Source organism: Zeugodacus cucurbitae, chromosome 2 (assembly GCF_028554725.1).
Source record: "Zeugodacus cucurbitae isolate PBARC_wt_2022May chromosome 2, idZeuCucr1.2, whole genome shotgun sequence".
Lineage (NCBI taxonomy): Eukaryota > Metazoa > Arthropoda > Insecta > Diptera > Tephritidae > Zeugodacus > Zeugodacus cucurbitae.
In genome coordinates this window covers 62,970,466-62,988,900 of record NC_071667.1, presented here as the reverse complement: position 1 = coordinate 62,988,900, position 18,435 = coordinate 62,970,466, and positions in this window count along the sequence as shown.

Below are 18,435 nucleotides of genomic sequence, written 5' to 3'. Positions count from 1 at the left end.
AAGGCTTCAGTAGCCCTGTACTGCTGTAAGAGGGGCTATTAGTAAAAGGTGGGTAGCTGCCATTAGTAGATATACTGCTTCGAAGTGCAGTATCCTTCAGACCGGCAATACTGTCCTTTGATTCGATGACAGTACGCTCTAAGCTAATAAGGGAGTGCCTAACATCGTTATCAGTAGCTTCGAACTATTTCAAAATCTGACAACCAGCACCTGCGCAGTAGCGAAGTCCTTTGGCCCACTGTGGATCGAAAGCGGTATTTGCAGCTACTGTCGCTCAGTACGGCTCATTCCATCTTACTGGTCATTGCCCAATGGGCAAACACGCGGTAAGGCTAGGGATCATGCCAGACGCTAGTTGTCAAAGCTGTTTGGAGGAAGACGAAGAGGAATCGTCCATGCACTTCCTCCTTGAATGTCCAGCATTCGCTAGACTTCATCTCGGCATTTTTTCTGCGAACTCAGTAAAGTGACTGAAATCGACATTAGCCCACTTCAAAACTTGAGTTCAAGCGCTTCGTCGCAACATAAGGACCTTAGTAATCCGGTAGGAGTTTTTACGGGTTTCACAATGGACAATCGCATCTGTTTCAGTTAACCTAACCTAACCTAAAGCTTGCACGGACGGACAGACGAACGGTTATACAGACATCCGGATTTCAATTTGTCTCGCCACCCTGAACACTTTGGTATACATATGTATATAACTCCATCTAAGAGATTGATTAAGCATCTGATAACAAACCGGAAGTCATTGTCAACTCGGAAAAAATATGATATCCACCTTCAATGAGATATCATTCTATAATACTCTCCAGAGCATTCTTTTTTAAAACACTCAAACTTTTCTTCATGTTTCTTCAGTTAAAAAGTATGGATTTTGCTTCTTAAAGGAGTGATTTTTTGGGTCTAAAGCTGCTTCAAACATTGGAAGTATATCGCGATGCCATCATTTGATACTACGGTTTGGTTACTCAAGGGTTACTGTTTTTAATTATGATTTTTTGGAGCAAGCAAGAACAATTCGGTTTGTAAATGGGCGCACCAAAGCTTGCTTTAAGAGAACAGTTTGCGTCTTGCTTCAAATATGAACGCCTTGGAAGTGCGTAAGGCTTACATAGCTCGCATTCCAATGCGTGACTGCATGTATCCTTTGCGCGCTGACAATAACAAACACATGCAGTGCACATACACATCGACACAGGGACAATTGACTTTCATTATCGCCATCACTGCGGCTATGCAAATGTGGCGGCAATCAGCGCGACGGCAGAACGCAAAATGCTTGCGGCTTGAGTAACAATTGTCTTTTTCTTCCTACTCGATGTACATCATGTTTGGTGACACTGGTTTGGCTGCTGGTTAATTTGAATAAGCATGCAATATCGCGCTTGTAAATGCACTGAACGCTGAGCAAAAGCGGCGACCAACAACAGCAACACTACAATGCCTCATACATGGCGGCGCTGAAGGCGACTTGCAACAAGCCACGAAAAAAACGCAAAAATAATCAATATAAGAAATGCAAAGCCCAAACGATGAGCAAGGCGTGCAAATGCGACGGCGTCAATATGTTCGAAAAACAACAAACCGATACACGAACGCCTTGACCACATACAATGGACAACACGAACATGTCTGCAACGGCATTAGCGGTGTAATCAACGGTCAGCGACAAGTCGCTGCCATCACTTGGTTAGCGCTAGGCTAAATGGTACGTCAAAACGGTGAGCGCGTCCCGCAATCCGCCAACGTTGCGTTTTGGCAACTGCGCGACAGGTTGTTTTGGTTTGTTGTTTTTTGCATTTTCTTGCTCTTTTTGTTGTTGTTTTTTTCTTTGCGCAGCCGTGTGCGTGCTTTGCGGATATTTATCTTCTTTGGCGTTTTGCAGATTTTTATTACAAATCAATTGAATGATCATTAGCATAATTTATACAAAACGCTGGCTTAATGATCGTCGCCTGCAAATCGCAACGCCACTTCGTCGTTGCCGCTTTCGCTGCGCTCGCTTGCTTGGTATGTGACCGCAACAACTGCGTGCAATTTTAATCATTTGAAGCGCATTCAATGGAACTTGCCGTCGTTCATGTGGTAGCCGTTCTGTTTGGTTATTCGGTGTTCACACACTTGTTGTCATTGCATGTAGACAGCAAAGAGAAACTGTGACAACAACAATCACAACACGGCTAACAAGCAAGCTAGCATTGACTGCAACACTTATTGGTTTCGACCACTTAGCGCAATCTTCGGCCTAAGCGCCGTGAAGGACGCACGTTTTTCAAGGTGCATTGCGATGGCGCACCTGAAGCAGCCAGAAAGACATATGAATAATTATAAAAACAACAACAACCATAGTTGCAGTAATAGTTTCTGATTTGTATGCCGTCCGATGTCACATCGATGGCAATCGTCGCCGCCAGCCATGCCAACTCAATTCGGTGTCAGGTCTTTTGGTCTCTCCGAAAACCCGTCAGTGTCTATTCGTTTCGTTTTCATATCTTCGATACACTAGAGAAACCGACGCTCCAGTGGGATTGGCACTCTTTTCAGCTATTCTGTGCGTCGAACTGTTATCTATTTATAAACCGCATATACAAGATCATATACTTTTTCATCAGTACATATTATTCTGAGAGACACAGTGTCTTCGGTACATAAATAAATTAGATTCGGTATGTTTTCAGGCGTCCTCTAGATTTATAATCGTGACTTTTATATTCCTAGTCTTGTTTTGAGATGTCCTTATAATATATCGTGACTTTTCTTCCCGGTCTTGTTTTGAGATGCCCGAATAATATATCGTTGACATACGAGATGCTGAAAATGATCTGATCTTTTCCGTTTGAAAGTACCTTTAGTCACCATCACCATCAATTGGCACTACAATCGGGTGTCGGTTTTGGCCCCGTCCAGAAGCCTTCGCCAGTCGTCTCTGTATTGCGCACGACGGCGCCAGTTGGGGATTTCAAGTTTTGTCAGGTCCACATCCACTTGATCCGTCCACCTGAGTTTCGTTCGTCCTTTTCCGTCGGCCGCCATTGGATACCGTGTCGAACATTTTTTGTGCTGGAGTGTTTTCTTCCATTCGGGCGATATGTTCAAGCCAGCGCAACCGCAGTATTTTTATGTGCCACACTATGTCTATATTACCGAAGAGCTCATACAGCTCGTCATTCTAACGAATCCGGTTCTCACCTACGCCTACGCGTAGCGGGCCATAAATCCATCGGAAGATTTTTCTTTCGAAAGATCCTAAGGAGTGCTCATCTTTATTGGTCATCGTTCATGCTTCCGCGCCATACATCATTACTTGTTATTATTATATAGAACTGATAGAACTTCGCTCGAACGGAACGATGACTTTCTAACTTTTAAATATCATTCATTTGAATTAGAACATATAACTACCTCTTCATCAAAATAAATTTGGGTAAAATAGGTCATGGAGTAAAAGATTTGGCGTCTTGATAAGAAATCCTGAAAATTTAACAGTGCTCTTTACTGTTGTGGTCTTTTAACGCACATTATCGGTGTTAATGAAACCACGAAAAAATTTTGAACTTAAGTGGGATCCTCCACTGAACTGCTACTTTCTTAAACGATTAATATCGATCGGAGATTTTATGTTCATAAGAGATTGAAGTTCTGGAAATCTAAATTTAGTATGTTCTGAGTTCTAAATATAAATCATTTCGAACTGAAGAATTTTTGTCGAAGGGCCTCCAAAATCATTACCTACTTTTCAAACGAAGACGGAACATTCGATGTATGTTGGAAGAATATGCCTTCCGCAAATGCTTGAATATCTTAACGGTTGCTGTTTTTATACTCTCGCAACAAATGTTGCTAAAGAGAGTATTATAGTTTTGTTCACATTACGGTTGTTAGATATAGGGTTATATATACCAAAGTGATCAGGGTGAAGAGTGGAGTTCAAATCCGAATATCTGTCTGTCCGTCCGTCCGTCCGTCTGTACAAGCTGTAACTTGAGTAAAAATTAAGATATCTTCATGAAACTTGGCACACTTATTTCTTGGCACCATAGGAAGGTTGCTTTCGAAAATGAGCAAAATCGGATCACTACCACGCCCACAAAATGGCGAAAACCGAAAACACATAAATTGCCATAACTAAGCCATAAATAAAGCTATGGAAATAAAATTTGGTATGAAGGATCGCACTATGAAGGGGCATATTTGGATGTAATTTTTTTTTGGAAGTGGGCGTGCCCCGCCCCCTACTAAGTTTTTGTACATATCTCGCAAACCAATAGAGCTATATCAACCAAACTTTCTGCAGTCGCGTTTTCTAACCACTTCCTAATACAATCCAAAAATGAAAGAAATCGGATCATAACCACGCCCACCTCCCATACAAAAGTTAGGTTGAAAATTACTAAGAGTGGGTTAACTCACTAACGAAAAACGTCAGAAACACTAAATTTCACATAGGAAATGGCAGATGGAAGCTACACTCAGATTTTTTTACAAAATGGAAAATGGTCGTGGCGTCGCCCAGTTATGGGTCAAAAACCATATCTCTGGAACTACTCCACCGATTTCAGTGAAACTTGGTTTGTCATAGTTTCCTTACATCCCAATGATATGTTGTGAAAATAGGCCAAATCGCTTCACAACCATGCCTACTTCCTATATACCAGAACTTAGAAGATGATCTGAATCGTTTACTTTACAATATATAAAGTAAGTACTATGTTAATAGTGTGGCAGCCCCATTCTAAAAATCGCCGAAATCGGACCATGGTTTTTAAGGCCCCATATATCGAACACGAGGACCTCGATGCTTCTAACCTATTATTATGGTTTCCAACTTTCAATGGACTTTATACAATATATATGACGAATATGTGGGTCAAATTGTGTATTATATAATATAAATAAAGTTAAATAAATAAAATGCGAGAGTATAAAATGTTCGGTTACACCCGAACTTAGCCCTTCCCTACTTGTTAATAATACTGATCGTCATTTCGCACTGCGAATCGACATTTTTCATTTGAGCGGATATGAAGTTAAATAGTTGCTCTATAAGGACTTGAGGCACTTCTAACCAAGTGAGACAGAGCAATTCTATAGAAGTGATATTTTATTTTGAGAATATGTCTTATAAATACTTTTCGTGACATACTAAAACCGAGGTCACTCTGGTTTCGCGAGGAAACTGTGAATGACGCTTACGGCATGCCTGAAGCTGTCGATGTTGTCGATGTACTGTAGGAATGACCACTTGACGCGGTATTTTGACATGTCTATATCTTTCTCTCCTGCATCCTGCTACATTCAGGCGACCAAGTATACACAATTTTTTTAAATTTCTCTGCGAATTTTATTGCTGAATTCAGATTATTTATATTCATCATATTATTTAAATAAAAAATACATATTTCACAGCATATTAATAAAACAAATATCAAATTCCAATTTCCTTACAGTTGCCCATAGGTGGCGTTGATGTGACTACTTTATTATCATCGCAATCAGCATATCAATTTCCAATATCCGTGATTACTCCACATTCTAGAGTCTACAAGCATACATAAGTAAGGCACAAGTTCGAGACGTATTCATATAACCCCATATATTGTGAGTATGTGAGCATAATGGGTATTCGAAAAAGGCATAAACGCTTAAAGGCAGACAAAAACTTGATTTACGACTCCCAGGCGGCGTCACCTGAGATTAAAAAGCGAAGCTCATACAAGCAATTTTCTCGGCAACTTTTCGTTCCACTTCAATCTGGCGAAAGGTAAATTATACAAAAGAACATAACGCACATAAGTATTTGTATGTATTTTTGTTTGGGCGTGTTGAAGAAAATCCCCTTTCACCTTCATCAACCCATTCGGTGGTGAATAACAATAACAGCAATGCCAACTGGAAAAGCGACACAGAAAAGCCAAAAGCAAACGCTTTAAAATGTGAACCAACTGCTGCAAAGCAAAGGATTCCATGGCCACACATGCTCACATACTTAACTCGTTCGCATATCATTCATACCAGAGCACGCATGTATTTTGCTACACTCATATGTGAAAGGATAACCGTTGCTTCTCGCTGAAGCTGTGTCTGTGTGTGTGCGTGCGCGTGTTTATTGTCACCCGGTTAACGCTTGCAAGGCGCACATTTGAGTGGGTGAAGTGGTGCGCCATGGTGTTGGCAAAAGGCTTGTTCTGCTCATTGTGAGCACAGAGGCAGCGAAAAGGCCAACATCATTGGCACCATATGTTGCGCGTAATTTGTGTCGCTCTGCCGAATGAAGTTTTTAATGTCACAATGGCCATGTGTGGCATCGGCGTTTATTGCCGCAGTTCTTGTGTGTGCATTGTTGTCGAGCGGGTGTTACCTTCATTTAGCTACATACTCTCTGTGTTGTTGTTGCTGTTATTATACTTGCCTTTATTCACATTGCTCTCTGGCTGCTATTAAGATTGGTGGTGCGAAACCCATTTGGGGCGCCGCGCCGCCTTGAGTTGGTTTGTCACAGATGAGCTGACAAATGCGTAGTAAATAAATCAGCGCAATAATTGTGAAGCATCAACTTGTGCGAATGAGTTTGACATCTCCATGAACAGGATTTTCCGTTCTTTACTTGCTGGTATGTGTTGTGTGTGGCAAGGATTCTTTGATAAAAGAATTTTTTCCGATTTACGGAATTTTCGATTCTGGAACGATACCCAAAATTAAGATTGAAAGCCTGTGTATGTTGCTGTTTTAGCGATGACCTAAGACAGCTTGACGGGGAAAGCGTGAGTTTAGTTGCCATCAAGGTCCTCTAATGGAAGGCCCAGGAGCACGAGCTGTTGCTACAGAGTCGGACTGCAGGTAGAGGGGTGTTAGATAAGTCGAGTTCGTTCGGCCTGCTAAATTATTCGGAACGGAGTTCCACGAGGTCACTCTGGTTTCGCGAGGCTCCGCTGTGAATGGCGTTTAAGGCATGTCTGAAGCTGTCGATGTTGTCGAAAGACTTCTAGACGCAGTATTTTGACATGTTTGTACCTTTCTCTCCTGCATCCTGCCACATTCCTGCATCCGCGCGAAAGTGATGACTGGTGCTGCCACTAGCGAGGATCTTCTTGATGTGTATTTTAATGTGAAGTTAAAAATTATAGTCAACGTTTTATAATTGGATCATCGAGATGAAAAACCTCCTTATATATTTCTAACTAATACTGATCTTTTCAAAAATCTGTTGTCGAACTGGCTAATTTCGAATCCAGTTCGTTTGCCTGGATGACTGAAAATAAATGATCCAAGATATATGGATTTGGATGCTTGATCCCAAAAGTCATAAGACCTATAACTTATAGGCCTTGTTTTTCCATTGCACCCATTACAAGTCTTCCTTCGGACGATAGGCTGTAAGAAATGGGATATTTTTTCAACCTAGAAACAAAATCTTTTTTCTCCATATTTATTGACGCGGTTAATCACTTAAACTACTTGCGACGATTGTTATTCAAATAAATGATAGCCATTAGCGAAATTTCACACACGCATCCCGCAGCACAAAAAAAGAAGGAACAACAAGCAGACAATTGCCAGTGGCAGCCCAGCCAGATAATTGCGTTGGAAAAATTGAAATTCTGATTAAGTCAAACGATTAGCGGCGAAACAATTAAATATCGACAGTTTTTGCCACTACCACGTACATGGCAGCAGTCTGAGCCGCGGCAGACGGGCGCGCGATTTGCAAATTGCGAGCCACAGTGGCAAACGCACGTGCAACCGAAACGCTTGTCCAGCACAAAAAAAAACAAAAACAACAAAGCACATTGATACAATGTGGCGCGCTGGCTGGCGATTGTGCGGAATGTTGGGTCGACGATGTCTCGATCGCTGACGCGATCGCTGGCCTACAATGCATATACTGAGATTGCGGCTTATTAGCTCGCGTGTGTATGTATGTGATCATGACATTGCCGTATGTTACGCTGTCATTTTTGCTTGAATTGTCATGGCAGTGGCATTATCTATGGCGACAATCGCTTCGTTCCCCAAGCCATACCAATGCCGATACGCATTTGGAGTATCTCTCGCCGGCTGGCTGGCTAACTGGCTGTTTGGCGTCTCATTTGTCTAGGTCTGCGACCGGTGACGCTTTTCATTTGACTGATGATCGTGATTTAATCAGCTACCGTTTGCAGAGCCACTGAAGTGGGCCACAAAGCAAATACCGAAAAAGAGCAGTACCAACGGTCATGCACACACGAGATCGCTCGCGCCGTCTCGTTGGCTCCACAGCTGCTGTGCTCATATTTGTTGCTGCCACATTGCAACACCCTACCGCGCAATCACTGAGGCATAAAATGTCGTTTCTGCGATTTATGGCATGTGATCATCGGCATTCGTTACATACACATACTGCTGAGCTCACCACCCACTCGCCACATTTTGTCCACACAACGAAGGCGCTTTCCATCCGCCGTTGATCACTGCGATGTGGTAGGTTCATGGGTTACATCTAAATTTGCGCGCCACTCGTGTTTATCTGCGCCGTTGCATCGCCATTGCGTACGCATTTCGCCGCTATTGTTGTTGGTGTTGCGGTTTTCCCGATATTTGCGTCACATCAGCAAACAAATGGAATTTTAAGGTGGTGCCATTCCCATTGCTATTGTCGTACTTAGTCGCGGTGATCGCTCGATTGTTGTTGATGTTGTCGTTGGTGATTCCTGCTTAGCTGCGTACAATTTATTATTGTATTTTGTCAAATCATGTCATTTGTATTTAAAGAGTTACTCCATGATGGGTGGGGCCATTTCAGCGAGTACATATGACTAGAGGCTGAAATGGGTGAGTAAGCAGCACTGTGTGAACACATGTGAACTGTGTGTGATGTAAAGAATATTGTTGGCTTCAGTAATAAAAAATGTTGATTTGAAATCTCTAATATAGTAGTAAAAAAAATTAATTGTACTGATCGACTAAAGTTATATTCTTTGAATTCTTCGAACGCCACTCGATTATGTGAATAGCATTCAGAAATGTTGCAGCAACATTTTTAAAAGATGTTGGATGAAAAATCTCGAAATACACTATGTAGACCGGGAATCCAACAAATTCCAAAAGGAACAACGACTTGATTTTTAACAGAGGTTTCTGAAGCTGTGCTATTGAATTAAACCGAAAAACTATGGACATATGTTTTCAATGGAATAAACATAGATCTGTTATTTATCTCTGGAGTCCGACCATGCGAAAGGACCTTGTACGATGTACCGAATTCAAAGCTAAGACTCATTAATCAGCTCAAAATTAGGGCGTCAATATTTTATTGAGCATGGTATACAATTTCTGAACTATTTCGATGGTATCTATCTGGTTATCGAAAGGTAATAAGCTTGCTATAATCGGGATATCGCTAACCGGCCTAATAATAGATAGTTAGATTAGATTAAGAATTGAAAACTCACTGCGACCTATGGTCTATAGTGCTCTCTCCTATTATCACAGTATAACATCTAACCCCGTCGTGTTAAGGAAGCTTTATAGTGTTCCAGGACTGATGGAATAGATACTGTCTCTTTGGGGATACAAAGCTCCCATTACCTGGCTCCTTTTCCTCGCGATCGCCAGACAGTCTCTGCTTCTAGAACACAGAATCGGCACTGATCCGACGATTAGATTCTCAGTTTGTGCAGATGGCACCTTAGTCTACAGTGACCAGTATATGGTGCCACCAGTTGTCAAACTTTGTTTCACGGGAGCGCGATGAATCGTTTAAACCTCATTTGGTTATACCCCTAAGAAACAGTTTGGAGCGCAGCCAGTTGCGCTTCCTACTTGCCCATTCCTCCTCTTGTACACAATTTCTAAGAACATGTCGACTAACTGTCATAATGGGCTTCGGACCTAAAGGTCTGGTAGCCGTTATATACTAAATAGTAATGGCTCATAAAATCCAAAAATACCTAAGCTTTTAACTTCTATAACCCGAAGCATGGGACAATGGTTATCAAATGATACTTCTTTTGGTTTTAAATAATCTGAAACTTGATGCTTGATGAGTTGTACCCACTTTTTAAGCAGATAACTTATGCAATACTAATTGAAATATTTTTGCTGTTTTTGGTTACTTTTATTTTTGTTTGACTCAAATGTTGTTACATAAACTGTTGCCAACTGCTGACAACTATTTTTGCAAAATTTTATTCATTGTCACAAGTATGTGACATTTCTGGCTATTATTGCATTTTCTCTATATTTATTTACAACAATAATAATAATAATAAGCACGACATATGAATGAAACAAATATATATGTATTTAGCTTAGTTCACATATTGCCCTCCGGTGGCACACCTCTCAACTGTTGATTACCTCAGGCGCTTTACTTATATATATATATACACACACACATAGAAACAAAAATGAGCTCTAAGTAGCTACATCCTAGCTACTTCGTTTGCCAGCGCAGTTCCCCCTCGCAGCTGACATATAAACTTTTTGTTTTAGCATAATGACAAAAGTTTCTCATTTTTAAAGTTGGACTTTACTATCAAAGCAAACAAGCTCAGAACAAGAAAAAAGGCAAAAACAAAAACAAATACAAATACAAAACACTGCAAAAATATTGGTATAATCGTATTTACTGTTGCTTGGTGTTGTGGCCTGGTTATGTTGGCTGCTGATTACTGAGCAGCAGTGTTGGTCATAGCTTGACCATTCGACCATTCGGCCGCGCACAGACCAACTGGTCAGGTGGAAGAGATGACAATCATTTAATTAGAAACTTTCCCATAGGCTCTTAATTGTAGTTGATGACACTGCGTCGACGTCGTAGCAACAAAAACAAACAAATATCCATATGTATTTGTTGTTGTGCATATGCATATTCCGCTACAACTGCTCAGCGCGCTCTGTACTGCTGTGCTGTGTTGGGACTAGGGGTGTGTGTGTTGCTTATTATTATTTTTATTACATTATGAAGACAGGTGCGGAAAAGTTGTAGCAGTAATTTAATGTAATTACATTGCCAGTGAACTGGTCGCTCGGCACCGCGCTGCATCTCCCGCACAACATTGGTCCACTATTCGGATATTCATGCGGATATCCAAGCATGGCAGCATGGCGAGTGTGATTGTAATCAGTAGCCCCAACGGGCATACTACTTGTGATCTGATATGAACTTGTTCTCAGATATGCCTGACGTATAAATATTATTAAACGAGATTCTAGTCAGTTCTTCTAGTTGGCATAACGGTATTGTGATATTATTATATTTTGTATATTGAAATTATAATAATATCACATAGATACATATGTGAGAAGATTTTTGTAGTGTAGGTCTACTTTAAATTTACTCATAGAATTCAGTTGCATAATTCCCGTTAAAATTTTATTTCATTTAGAAAGACTAACAGAAATTGTTTAGCGCTGTATTTAAATTTTTCTCGAACAATGAACGGGTCGGGTGAAAGGATCGAAATCAGTTAAGAGGTTTCGCGACTTAAAAACCAATCTGTGTATAAATCCAGTAACAGCTGTCAAAAGGACAAACTCCCAAAATTTTTTGCTTTATTGAAAACACACTTCTAAAAAACGCCTGCTAATTGTGGAGATATGATTTGAAGAAGTTACTCGCTTCATGACATCTGGACTGTCACTCAAAATTTTAAATGTGAAAGTGTGTGTTTTGAAGACAATTGTCAAGATTTCTCGAGAACTACTCAACCGATTTTGGACGAAGGATTTGTTTCAAGTACAACTACTTTTTTCGTAAAAACTTCAATCGAAAATTCATGCACAATTCTCTGCATTTTTATTTTTGATGATCCTGCCAGGAGTTCTACTGTAAACGCGGACGTACCTTTCTCCCGAGAGATCGAGAAAATGAGAAAATGACGTCACAATACCAGAATTTTCAATATTTTCCGTAAAACATTTCTGTAATCTCTCAATAAATGTGCATCTTTCAGATAAACAAAAGTTTTAACTAAATATTTAATTTTTGTATGTCGAAAATTATGGAAAATGCGCCATTTTTTCCTGAATGGATCCCATGTATCTTGTAAAGAACATCAATTCTTTCTTTACCCTTTCATGAACTTACCGGCTTCTAGATCTCGTTATTTAAAATTTTTTTGACCAACCATTTTTTAATTATGTAGATTTATGTTACTTATGGTTACTTTTTCTGTTATGAGCTGTACACGTAATCATCAGTAGGCGTTCTCCGTAGAGAATAGTTTCGGGAAAATAGTTATACAAATGTATAACTTATTTATATTTGATATACAGTGGAACTTCTCTAACTCGAATCACCATAACCTACAAAAAAACTTCGAGTTAGAGAGACTTCGAGCTATAGAATTTTTCATTAAAAAATAAAATATTTCAAAAAGCTGTAAAATATAGATTCATACACTGTTTTTTTTTTTGTAATTTTGTTTGTTGCAGTGTGCAACTTTGTGGCTCTTGACGTCTGTATCACATGCCTTTGTTAGATGATTTATGCAATCCATATGTGAAATATTATATTTTTTGTTTGCCTCCGTACAATATAGAGGTATTTCTTTTAAATTCTGCTTCGATAGTAAAATTTTAAATTTTGTGTTATGTCCTGACCAAAAAGTTCGATTTATGGAAGGAAATTTGTATGAAAGTTGCACTCTATTGCCTCTTCAAGAGCTCGAGTTATGGAGAAATTCGAGTTAGGGAAGGAAATTTGTATGAAATTTGGCTTCTAACGATATTGCAAATTCAAGTGTTTGAGTTATGGAGATTTTCGAGTTATAGAAGTTCCACTGTATATAATATATCTATCCTAAAAAATTTAGCCTCGCCCATTTTACTTTGGGCATGAGAGGGTTAAAGTAAACTTGTCAAGTAATATGAATGACATAGTAAATTCCAAGCTTCATCAATTCAGAACTATTTTACGGATGAGTATACCGAAGGATATTTCTTGTTTCGTGTTTTTTCGAGCAGTTTCTCAGATAATGATCTTCCTTGACAGTTTTCTAATATTTTTAGGAAACTGAGCCATTCGTTATGATATAAAATTAATATTTAAACAATTAAAAGAAATATATTTTACATTTTCTTTAAAGTAATTTAATTTTTTTCAAATTAAATTCGTGTCACATACAATAAACAACGCTTCAAGCTATTATCAATCTTTAGGGGGATGGAGGGTTCTGCACTGAGTCGCTTACAATACTGTAGGTTGAGTCACTACTACTACTACTAACGCCCTCTGAACTTTCAAAAATACTAATCGTCGAATTCGGAATGTCGCTGCTATCGTCGGCATCAGGATATATTTTCCTCGGTGTACTACTGGAAACGATTGGCTCCTGACATATTGGTTCCATATCGGCTTCAGCGATTGCTTCCTGACGGACTTTACTTGCATTTATTTTTGAAATCAAATATTCAAGGAATGCTAAAGACTTCTTTTGCTTCTCAGCCATGGCGTGTAACGATTTAATAAATTCTTCATCCATTTTAATACTTTGTAATTTTTAGCTTATGCTTGATCTACTAAGTCTAGTTGTTCAAAAGTGCGGACGTGTTCTGTTGCAGATGTGCTCATTGCTCTGGTATTTATACTAATATCGTTTGAGTGCAGAACTCGCGTAAGATCCATCAGGTAGAATTTTCTTAAACTTTAATCCCTATGCTATGCACAATTTTCCCGGAATGAACAACAAATAAAAACACGTGTGGGTGTTTCTACCTGAACTCACCTGGTTTGGCCAAACAAATACTTCGCCGAAAGGTTCTAGAAAACAAAAGACGCGTATGCTTCAGCTATTATGTTCTATGCGAAGGTCATAAATGTCTATTATTCAATATTTTGTCACAAGTCATACAGCATTAATAAAAGGTAATAATTAGTCCCTTTAAAGGATACTATTCAAGGAAATTAGTGAAATCTGTAATATTAATGCTCAGAAAATGCAAAATGTGCAAAAAATTAGAGAAGAGTTTTCATTATTTCCTTCATTAAGATATAATTTTGAAAGTTTTTTTTTTATTATTTTAATTAAAATTCCAACTTCTTGCCATTAACTAGTTGATATGTTCGGTAAATCAAGTGATTGTAGAATTTGATGTTCACTATCCTTTAATTTGTAAAGGGGGATTTTTGGTGTTTTCAATTATCAGTCCTCAGAAATCTCTATACGAGGACGATATAAGGCTATTTTATTACTTCTATCTTATTTTTGGATCAATCATTAGTCGGAACCGAATAGATCCGATGACTATAGCATATATGCAGCTTCTTAAAGCATTATATGAATCAAATTAAGGGGATTTGTTCTATTTTTAGGTGGGTCCATACACAATACTCAATTGCAGTACATATAATTTTTCTTATGAAAATCTCAAATTTTCTGGAGTGTTATCGAACACTTTATTACCAACAAAATTTAATTACCAAAAGGAATTCTAATGACTCTACTCTGACTTCAAAAATAATATCCCCGAATAGTGATGTAAAACAATTTCAATCGAAATATAAACAACAAATATTCTTTAAGGACAGTATTTTTCGATGGGATCTTAATTTTTTTCTCGAGATTATTCTGTGATTATTATAGTTTTGTCCACATAACGGTTTGTTGTAAGTCCTAAAACTAAACGAGTTAGATATAGGATTATATATATCAAAATGGTCAGGGTGACGAGTAAAGTTCAAATTCGGATGTCTGTCTGTCCGTCCGTCCGTGCAAGCTGTAACTTGAGTAAAAATTGAGATATCTTGACGAAACTTGGAAGACTTATTTCTTGGCATCATATGAAGGTTAAGTGGGCGTAATCGGACAACTGCCACGCCCACAAAATGTCGAAAACCGAAAACACATAGAGTGCCTTAACTAAGCTATAAATAAAGCTATGAAAGCTAAAATTTTGTATGAAGGATCGCACTATGAAGGGGCATATGTGGATGCGGATTTTTTTGGGGAAGTAGGCGTGGCCCCGCCTCCTACTAAGTTTTTTGTACATATCTCGCATACTACTAAAACTATATCAAGAGTTGTTTCTTTTAGGTTCTACCTTATACAGTCCAAAAATGGAGGAAATCGGATTATAACCACGCCCACCTCTCATACAAAGGTTAAGTTGAAAACTACCAAAAATCCTTTAATTCAGTAAGGAAAACCAACATAAACCTTAAATTTTGTTATAAAGAAGGTGCAGAAGAGCTGCACTCAAAATACAATCCAATAAAATAGTATACAGAGTTTTAAATGGGCGTGGTTCCGGATTTGGATTTCAATGAAATTCGTTTCGTAATATCTTCCTACCTTTCCAATGATATGTTGTGAAAATAGTCCAAATCGGTTCACAACCACGCCTACTTCCCATATACCAGAAATAGTTTACTGAATAGTTTACTTCAGAATATATAAAGTTAGTACTAGTGAAGATATATGAACAGAACTTCGCTGAAATATTGTATTTAAAGAGTGGCATCGCCCTTCTAAAAATCGTCGAAATCGGTCCGTAAGTTTTCAAGGCCTTATACATCGAATATGAGGACCTCAGTGCTTCTAAAATTTTTTTACTGAAAATATAGGGAAGTATCTCAGATATTTTGAAGGAATTCATTCCCTCTGAATGTTTCTTCTAAAAATATGTCTCCCTGCCAAAAATGAGTGAAATCGGAACATGACTTCTTCTATCTCTCATATACTTAATATTAGGGTCTTCAAACCTTCAATGGACTTTATACCATATACATATATGCCGAATATGTGAGTCAAATTGTTTGTTATATTAATAAATTTAAATAAATAAATTGCGAGAGTATAAAATGTTCGGTGGCACCCGAACTTAGCCCTTCCTTACTTGTTATTTTTACCATTTGGACCTCAAAAAGGGTGCTTCACCTATACCAAACAATGTTAGGTAGCAGGTACTTTTCTTCAATGCTATTTAACAATCGATATTATTTCTTCGGTGCAATTTAATAATCGATAGTTTTCTTCGATATTTGTATCCTAACGATTTAGCGGTTTTTAAACAGCACTGGCTTTCTCAGATTTACTAGCGAACTGACTTGCGTTAGCTGAGAAAGTAACGAACCGGAAAACATCACTAATACAATCTAAGGTTACTTTTTATAATTTTAATCCCAATTTAGAAGGTTTTTGGGATCTATATATCGGTGTTAGTTCAAACGTAATATAATTATCTTAATCTCTTTATAAAAAATGTATATATAGAAACAGAGTATTAAGAATAAATATATCCTTTCTATCAAAAATCCATCACAAGCTGTCGATAGTCTTCTTAAATACTAGTTTCAACTATTTTAGTAAGATTACACTCACATGTACCATGTCTTCAACAACACTTTAGAAATTTGCAAACGAAATGTGAAAAATATGCAAATCAGAATTTCACCGCTTTGCAAGTTCCGACTGTCATTTAATTACAATTACAATGTACCGACGCGTCGACGCTGATAGAGGGCACCTTTCGAGTGCGGCCACTAAGTACATTCATCGATTGTCGATTTAGTGTGGAGACGGCGAACTATAGGGCACCAAACAGACAGACAAACGGAGGTACAGTTAGTTAGATAGTGTTCTCGCTGATTATCACACCCGAGTTCGTGGGTCAACCCCGTGATTCCTTTCAAATGAGTAGCGAAGGCTGTATTGAAACGTGTTCGAACGCTGACATTTGTAGCTCTCTGCCAGTGGCGACGTTGATTATTTGACTGTTGATGAGTTTTTGATTAGCTTCACATTGTAGGCGTCTGGACAGATGCGAGGGTGTGTGACAGTTGGAGTGGAGGTGGTGATTAAAGCGTTGACCTTTGACACAAAATGTGTTGATAATGATGAAGACATTAGCGTTGATGTTGCAGAGAATTTTGTAGGGATATTGTATAAATGTATGAAAACTGGGTAAGGGAGACAGAATTTGTTTCAAGCAAACGGAGATGAATAAAAATCGCATTAAAGTCAACACTTCCCCATATTTTTTCAATATTCTAGTAGTTGGAAGTATTCTTTTTGTATTTTCTCCTTCGTTTACACCAAAAAAATTGTGATTTTCCTGACATTCACAATTCAAATGGAACGGAAGTTTAACTTTAAAATTGCGCACAAACACGCCGGAACTCCTTTAAATTGAAATGCGAAACGAATCGGAAGTGCGGAGTAAAAAGTTTTTTAATAGTTTCGTTTTGCGAAAGTAAAGTGTTGCGGTTTCGGGTCATGGTATGGCTGGAAACTTGATGTCTTTGGCGATTTGTGGATTTTAACATTCGCAACGCTCGAGTGGAGCACAAAAAAAACACAGAAAAGAAATAATATTTCGAAAAAAAAGTTGCCAGAAAGCAAATGAAAATTGTTCGCTTGCAAGAAAAGGGTAAAAAGCCATAAATTTTCTTCAAGTGTCGATATTTGGCAAAGTTGGCAGAAATGTTTGCCGTGTTGGCCAAAAAATGTACGCCTAGCAGTGCGGGCGCGTACAGGCCAAGAGGGCAGCTGCACAGTTCAAAGGGCGAGTTGTGCAGAAAAAACTTAAAAATATTCAGATATATACTATATATATATATGATAATTGTAAACCACTGCCACCGGCACTGCATGCGCTGTTATTATTATTTTATTCCATCCGGAAAACTACAACAAAAAGAAGTAAAATTTGAAAGTGAGTTGGCTGAATGTAGACTTTAGGCTATATGAGTACACGTAAAGATGGATCTCCATACTGGCGGCAGCTGAAACGCATAGCTGCCAAAGCGAACTTGGCGCTTACCAAATCAACTGGCTTTCGCCGCAGCTGGAAATCCGAAAAATTTGTTTCATACGGTTTTGTTTTAGTTAGTAGCGCATTTGCGTGTGTGGGGAAATTTTTGTTGTAAAAAGATGTATTTTGTTGTTTTTACAAATCCATGGATAATAACAAGTTTTGATATTGTTGAAAGGGTTCTAGTAATTCATATACATATATACTCATAAAATTGATTATATTAGTTTGTACTGTTTAAAGATTATGTCTTCAATGTAGTTCAAAAGACCCCCAATTTCATTCATTCATCTGAAAAATACATTTTCTGGAGTGTATGATAAAAAGCTTTAGTTCTTCGATAAATGGGACATTTTTTTATGCTGTTCGGCGACGAAATGGCCCTGTGAACATTTAGTTTTTCACAAGTCGCCAAAACGCTTTGGGGCTGTTACAAATTTATTGAGATTGTGAAGGAGAAAATGTTCCAATCTCGTCTTTCTCCGTGCAACCTTGGCAAATTGAATCTGGCAGCATGCTTAGCCTCACGGCATGTAAGCCTAATGTCCAGTAAGGAATCCTACCATTTCGACAAGCTAAACATTGCTAAGAGCTATGTAGTTCAAAAGATCTCCTACGATCTCCACACTAGCCAAAAGTCTCGTCTAACCGCAGTCACGCAGATGTTGGTCATTAACCACTTCCTAACGTGCTCATGCG